Genomic DNA, 7,954 nt, shown 5'->3' on the forward strand with positions numbered 1-7,954 from the left:
TTGAGCTTTCTTGGTGTCTGAATTGCCTGTAGAAAAAGATTGTCAACCTAACAGCCAACTGGATCATTTTGAGGCCAGCATCTCCCATCTTGAACACTGCGCGTCCCTTGAGACAACTGTGTGGAACCATAGCTGATTGCCCGGCTCCATAAAACACAGCAGAGCCAGGTCTATTGGAAGCAGTTTATGGCAGATGACTCTCCTACTGTCACAAGCCCTGATGAACGCTAGGTGACCTTGCAATTTGAGCAGGAAAGGCACTTCCACCTGTGGAGAGAGACTTCTGCAACTGGTGCTAAGTGGCTTTGAATGCTTCAAACAAGTGGCTGTGGTTGGTCCAAACACCCTCCTGGGCCATCTAAGCAGTAAGTTTGGGCTGACTCAGGCATGAGTCTGCTGGCAGTTCTTTCTTGCGAGCTCTCTCTCTGCTGTCCCTCCATCAGTCCTAATGAAGGCTTCTGTCAAGTGATGTTTCTTACCTGCTTTTGAAGTTCAGTTGAGCTGGATGAACAAAGGAAAAAAACCAGCAGAGATAAGAGAGGCAATGGCAAAAGAGGTGACAGCTAAGCAAGACCCAGAAGCTTCAGAGGTGCCCCAGTGGCTCTTGCCCGTCTGCCAATTCCATATGCTGGACTTCTGAACAGTGTGCTTGTGTCTGGCCTGTTTCCCAACTCTGATCCCGGCTTCCCAGCACAGAGTCTGATCAAACGGCATGTTCTGGTGATGGATCGTGTGCAACGACACCGTCTACACTCCGAGCTCCCATCCTTAGCAAATGACTTGAGTCATCCTGGCTAAGCTTAGGTTCTCAGTTTCCAAAGATCCACTGGAGGCTCAGGCTTTCAAGGGTAGCGATTTCCGTCTCACAGCCAAACACATTTGTAGCAGGAGCACTTATCTCGAGTCATCCCAGGAGCTGCCAGCGAGTTATGGAAGGGGCTAAGCAGCCAGCAAAGACTGACAACCCAAAGCAGCAGCTAGCTGAACAGTTCCGGGATAGCCATGGAGACAGAGAGGTGAGGTAAAAAAGGTAGCATAGACCACGGTGAGCTGATAAAAGACTGCAAGGAGCTGGAGAGGACGGCCTGCATGATTGTTCCAGAGAACACTCAAGACTTCAGGGTCGAGGGTCTTAGATCCCAGGCTGAGAGCTGAAACTTCAGCTATTGCCAAGGGACCCTGATAGCTGAGCCACTGAGGGACATTAGAGAGGGCTACTTGGGGTTGCTTCTGACAGCCTACGGGCACTGCTCACCTTTGTCAAATGAGAGCTGTTACAATCCAGCATTTGAAGAACTTCTTTTCTTTCTCTCTCTCTCTCTTTTTTTTTTGTTTAAATTATTTTTACTGGATATTTTCTTTTTCTTTCTTTTTTTATTGGATACTTTCTTTATTTACATTTTAAATGTTATCTCCTTTCCCGCTGCCCCCTAAACCCCTTATCCCTCCTCCCTCCTTCCCCCGCTTCCTCCCTACCCACCCACCCACCCACTCCCACCTCCCTGACCTCAAATTCTCCTACACTAGGGCCTCAGGGCCTCTCCTCCCATTGATGCCTGATAAGGCCATCCTCCGCTACATATGTGACTGGAGCCATGGGTCCCTCCACTTATTTTCTACAAAGAATTGCTTTTCAGCCAGGGAAGAACCCTCAGCCAGTAGAGCAGTTATGAGACCAAGAACAGTACCCTGTAGGAAAGTACTGGGAACAGTTCTGGCCTCAGCAAAGGTGTGTAATCACAAGTTTGTGTCCTAAGAGGAAAAAGAAAAGATTAAATCAAAAGTTTTGAGGGAAAGAAAATTGAAACGTTTTGTGTGGATTGTAGACCTGGATGCCTAATGGATATTCCAGTAGAAATATGAAATGTGTGTCAGTATGGGGTAATCCCAGAGTAGGAGAGAAAGTCAGTCCTTGCGTTCATTCATTGTAAAGCCTACAAAAATCTATTACATCTTAGGTAACAGTTTTAGCAATGGGAATACAGAAGTAAAGAGAATCTAAGATCATCTCTTAATTAAAAGTTACTTTCATACATGCCTATAAACATAGCTTGATCATATATCCTCACTGCCCTCTCTTGATTCTGCCTTCCTTGGCTGCTACTGCTGCAGCCGCCACCTTCTCCTCCTCCTCCTCCTCCTCCTCCTCCTCCTCCTCCTCCTCCTCTTCTTCTTCTTCTTTTGAGACAGGGTTTCTCTGTATAGCCCTGGCTGTCCTGAAACAAACTTTGGCCTCAAACTCTGGCCTCAAACTCAGAAATCCGCCTGCCTCTGCCTCCTGAGTGCTGGGATTAAAGGTGTACACCACCACACCCAGCTTGCAATTATCTTTCCTATTTGAGGTTCCCCTCTGGAAATACCAACGTCGTCTCTTCTCGCTGGCCTCCTTACAGATTGTTCTGATGGTACAGTCTAACTCTGAATATATCAAGCACACTAAGCTAAGGCTTCTTTAGAGAATCTGAGCTCAAATGGTAGCTCTCTGGAACTAAATCATACGAATAAAAGTATCCTTTAGGATTCGTGGCAGTTGGAAAAGCCCTACCACTCAGAAAACCAACTCCAAACTCTCTCTCCCCAAAAGCCTTCTCAAGAGGCACAGCAGAAGTCTGGTGTGGCATACCTTTAATCCCAACACTCAAGGAGACATCTCTGAATTCAAAATCAGCCTGATCTACAAATCAATTTCCAGGACAGCCAGAGCTATACAGAGAAAACCCTATCCAAAAAAAAAAAAAAAAAAAGGCACAGCAGAGAGGATTGTCATGAGTTTGAGAATAGCCTGGGCTGTGATGTAAGACCCTGTTTCAAACAAAAAGGGGTGGGGAGAAAATACAACCATGACTATAAGTACATAGAGCTCAGCTCAGAGATTGTCTCTCTGACAGAGCAGCATAGCTTAAAGAACAAACACAAGTTCCTGGAGTGGGCAGGAGTCAGGGTATGAGTGTGAGGCCCATTACTTCGATAAAGCCTGGCAATCCCTTCTCTGTGAAGCTGCCCACACTCCCTAGGAGCCAAGGTCTACAACAGACACCAGCTCCACAGGGGACCATTAGTCTCAGTTGCTCAGCCATCCAGAAAGTCAATTCTTTCCCTTCTTCCCATCATCCTATCCATCTCCCATGTCTGATTCACTAGCAACTCCAAACCATCTTGGATTCATCCAATTCTTACTATCCCAGCATGGACACATTGGTCGGAGAATAAAGTTCAACAGCTTCAAGAGGAATGCTTGCTTTTAATCCCTTGGGACCCTATCCAAAAAAAAAAAAAAAGCTCATTTCAACTCTAGCCTCTACAGACTAGTTTCCTTAGATAAGTCCCGGTCGGCTAGCCATAACAAGCTGCCTGCCTGTGGAAGTAAATCAGCATTCCTAATTCAGTGAGAATAATACCCTCATTCCCACCATGAGTCATAAGTCCTTTTGCTTCTTCAAGTTCATCTTTTTNCCCTCTCTCCCCCACCTTCCTTCCTTCCTTCCTTCCTTCCTTCCTTCCTTCCTTCCTTCCTTCCTTCCTTCCTTCCTTCCTTCCTTCCTTCCTCTCTTCCTCCCTCCTTTCTGCATAGTTATATATCTATTTTCATGTCCTTTCCTTCTTTAGGTCTAGATTCTCTCTAAAGTATGTGAGAGAAAGCAGGAGATACTTTTGTGAGTCCAACTTATTTTCACAGTGATCTCTGTTTCCATTTATTTTCCTGCAAATGACCAAGGATCTTTCCTTTGCATGGGTGATACAATTCCATTATTTTAACATTAATTATGTTTTCTTCTGGGAGAATAAGACAAATAAAAGCATAATTGCTATATAGTGCAGGAAGTATGAAGAGCAGAAAAAGGAAGAAAGCATTTTAGAATATCAGATGACAGTATGCTCATTTCTCTGAAGGGCGTTGATAAAAGAGAACAAAGTGACATTTTCAGAGTTGCTAAAAATTTTGCAGTTAGTAGTATTTTATCTTTAGCATGAATATGGTGCCAAGTTACTGGAGTAAAATTATTGAACATAATCCTGTAATGTGTTCGAGATCTGTGGAAGCTAAGCTTCTGACCTTCAGGAAGTCACTGTAGGAAATGATTTCCCAGTACAGGCAGAGGCAACTAAAAGATTTGATGGGTTGCTGAGAGTGGACATATCTCATACATTGTGTTTCGTTTGATTAGCTTTATCACCTTTGGGGGGAATAACATTTTCCAATGACTAATTAAGTGGGCATCCATTTCATCTCCATCTCTTTTAAGACTGTCTAGGCAAGTTAGACTTTTTCCAAGATCTGTTTTAAAGTAGTGAGAGACAGTTTCTTGGCAACAAAATACATATCAAATCTTATTTTCAAATGTTTGCTGCTGTTATTACCTACTCTAGTTAATTAAGGACTGTGTCGACATCCTGTCCTAACTCTGTATTTGCTTCACAAAGAGACTTGAAAGCAGCAGGGAGAGAGTCTTGAAATCAGTAGTTTTATTGTTTCTTGTGACCTCCTGGACAGTATGAAACAGGGCAGGGTGGGGTGGGGTGGGGTGGAAGGGAAGAAGGAGCAATTAGCTAACAATCTCTCAGTTGGGAGGGTTTATTTGAGCTCAGTACCGAATCACGAATGAGACTCTTGCACAAGCAGGAGTGGAGTGCTGTCATGTCCCCCTTTTCTCTGTCTCTGTTCTCTGTCTGTCTGTCTCTGTTTCTCTGTCTCTGTCTCTCTCTCTTCCCCTTTGTGTGGTGTGAATGTGTGTGTTTGTACATCCCTGTTTGTGAATGTGTGTTCCATGAAGTACATGTGGAGGTCACAGGACAACCTCAGGTATTGTTTCTTCCCTTCACCATGTTTATTTAATACATGGTCTCTTTTTCCCTGCTCTACATGCCAGGCTAGCTGGCCTGAAACCTCTCAAAAATTCTCTTGTCTCCACCTCCCTTCTCATGGTAAGAGCACTGGGATTAGACACATGCTACTATGTCTGGCTTTATGTATGTTCATATGACCCAAACTTGGATTCTCAGACTTGTATAGGATTTTGGTGTGATTCATCTGTACCAGGTTTACTCTCTTAGTGTGTGTCTCTGTGAGGATGTACACACATACAAATATGTACAAGTATAAGGCTTGTATTCATATGGGTACTATTCTGTGAGCATGAGGATGTATCTGTGTGTGTGTCTCTGTGTGAACAGTGTGAGGGTAGGTGTGTATGAGTATGTGTGCCAGTGTCTATGTGTGTGTGAATATGTGTCTATGTGTGTGTGTAATATGTGAGGGAGTGGGTAGGTGTGAGTGTGCCTCTGTGCATATGTGTATGAGTCTGTGTGTGTGTATGCGTGTGTGTGTGTGTGTGTGTGTGTGTGTGTGTAGGCCAAAGGTAAACACTAGCTGTTTTTTTTTTCCCCCGCAGCTTCTTACTTTATGCATTGGGAGAGGATCTCTGATTGAAGCTACACTCACCAATTCATCTCAATTGGCTGGTCAGTGAATTCTAAAGACTGATCTGTCTCTACCTCCCTGTGCAAGCAAAGATGACAAGTTCAGACTTCCAAACCCAGTACTTTTACCTCTGTTCTGGTGACTGAACTTAGGTCCTTCTTGGGTGGTAAGCACATTACTGATTGAGCTATCTCCTCAGCCCTCAATTCTCATTGCTGTCTTCCTTTGTGACTGGGGTGTCAGTGTCATTCTTGCGAATGCATTAGCTCTTCCCACGCTAAGATGAGAACATTCAGGAGCAGGCTGCTCTCCATCCCTTCTTGCTCTTGGTTTCTGCAGCTGGAATCCTTTACCTTTTGATGCAAGCCTTCTCTTTAGGCATCGGCTCCTACCAAGTTCATTCACGAGGGTGCTGACGTACAGCTCCGTTCTTTTGTTGGAAATATTATGTCATTTGATATTACCAGGCTGCTTTCCTACTAAAAAACATATTTTCAATATAAATTAAAACATAATTTATAGATGCTGGTTATGTTTCTGTTCCTTGGATTGGCATGATGAATCAAAAGCTGGCTGACATTTATTACAAATACAAACCAATGTGCTTGGGAAGATTTGCAAAGTAAGCTATGATCCAGTGGTAGTTTCTATTATCCTCCCAAATGTGGAATTCCTTTTATGTGAAGGTGTGTGTGTGTGCACGTGTGTGTGAATTTACAGAGGCCAGAGGTTGATATTAGGCGTCTCCCTCCATCACCTTAACAAGTCCCACCTTATTTGGTGAGACAATATCTCTCACTGACCTAAAGCTCACTGATTTGGCTATATGGATGGCCCTGAATACAGGAGGGGGTCTCTTGTCTCTGCCTCTCCAGTACTGAGATTACACACATGTACCTGGCTTTTTCTGTGGATTCTGGAGACCAGACTCAGGTTCTCATGCATGCCCAGTGAGCCTTTTAAAAACCGAGCCATCTCCTCAGCTCCTAGATCCATGGATTTCAGAAATCAATGTGGCTAGCTCTGTGTTATTTCTATCACATGAGTTATTGGGCTGTAGTCACATGAACACATACTTATACACATGTACACGTACATATATTCCACATTTACAGACACAAAGGATTTCTTTGTTGCTCTTTGTCTCTGTCTTTTCTTGCAGAGAGACCGAATTTCTATTAGCCTGTGATGGAAATGTGTCTCTGTGTGCGGGGAAGCACCTCATTGTCTGATAAGCAGGAGCATCAGTGATAGCACACTCAGAGTTGTCAGGGAGAAGGCACCGGATTCTGCAAATGGAATCACAGTAAGTGAATTGATGCCTTCAAAAGCCTCTTCTCCTCCTGCTTGACACTGATCCTTCCTCCACATGCCAGCTCATTATCTTGTGGGCAGAGGAGCACTGTGCCGATATGATTTGTGGCAGTTTTACAAGAGGGAGTGGGAAGAAGGTAAGGCTATTTAGTATAATGCTTTGAGTGGCAGAGGTCTCTAACCTTCAATGATGTGAGATACTCACAGAAAAAGAAAAGTATTTATGGGACAAAAGTAAATCTAAATGTCATGGAAAATATTCTAAAAAGAAAAAAAAAAGAAATCGAGAAAAAGAAATGAAGTCTCATCTAGTGCAATTCTAGGCTATTTAAAAGAATGAGCATTGAAGACATGGCATTTTTCTGACTCTTTTTTTAAGTCTACCCTACAGTGTGAAAATAATTTGATTCCCTTTTGGGTCTTTGTAGTGCTTTGGTGTATTTCCAAGGGTGGATTAAAGGCAATTTTTGGGCTGAGGAATGCAACACAGTTACTCAAATCAAGGCCTCGTAATTGGTAGAAATGAAGGAACACATTATTCTCGGAAGGTCCCAAGATCAAACGGGTCTAATGCAATTGTCTTAAAAGGATTCTTCACATCATTTTGAAAGTGTCTGTAACCCTGTCCACTTACACCGAAAGTTCCCTTCAGCTTTCCTGAGAGATCAGTGTTAGACAGTTATTTTCATTTAAACCAAGTGGCTTCTGCCCTCTGCCACATAGGCTTACATGTGACCAATGTGTTCCTGGTGGCTATTCCTCTCAGACATTTTGCATTAATACTAGGGATGCTATGGGAAAAAGTGGATCAAGAACCTAGGTAGCATTTGGAACAAAGAATTTTCACTTCCATGGAGAGTACACTAAGTAGTCCATTAAAGCTTACTGGACTGCGGCACATCCTAAATCCACTCTTGGTGTGACTCTAACTAAGGAAGTGAAAGATCTGTATGATAAAAACTTCAAATCTCTGAAGAAGGAAATTAAAGAAGATCTCAGAAGATGGAAAGATCTCCCATGCTCATGGATTAGCAGGATCAATATAGTAAAATTGGCTATCTTGCCAAAAGCAATCTACACATTCAATGCAATCCCCATCAAAATTCCAACTTAATTCTTCAATGAATTATAAAGGGCAATCTGCAAATTCATCTGGAATAACAAAAAACCTAGGATAGCAAAAACTCTTCTCAAGGATAAAAGAATCTGGTGGAATCACCA

The 7,954-nt window shown here is 43.2% G+C and overlaps 1 long non-coding RNA gene across 1 annotated transcript in view; it reads left to right on the forward strand.

The window, feature by feature from the left end:
- The first annotated feature begins 987 nt into the window (after positions 1 to 987).
- The window catches only part of LOC110302790, a 27,069-nt gene continuing 20,102 nt past the window's right edge, over positions 988 to 7,954 (forward strand). The window contains exons 1-3 of the long non-coding RNA XR_002378839.1: positions 988 to 1,045; positions 5,391 to 5,585; positions 6,582 to 6,725. This is a non-coding gene — a long non-coding RNA (uncharacterized LOC110302790). The remainder of the gene's footprint in view (positions 1,046 to 5,390; positions 5,586 to 6,581; positions 6,726 to 7,954) is intronic.

Source organism: Mus caroli, chromosome 10, assembly GCF_900094665.2.
Source record: "Mus caroli chromosome 10, CAROLI_EIJ_v1.1, whole genome shotgun sequence".
In the NCBI taxonomy this organism is placed as follows: Eukaryota; Metazoa; Chordata; class Mammalia; order Rodentia; family Muridae; genus Mus; species Mus caroli.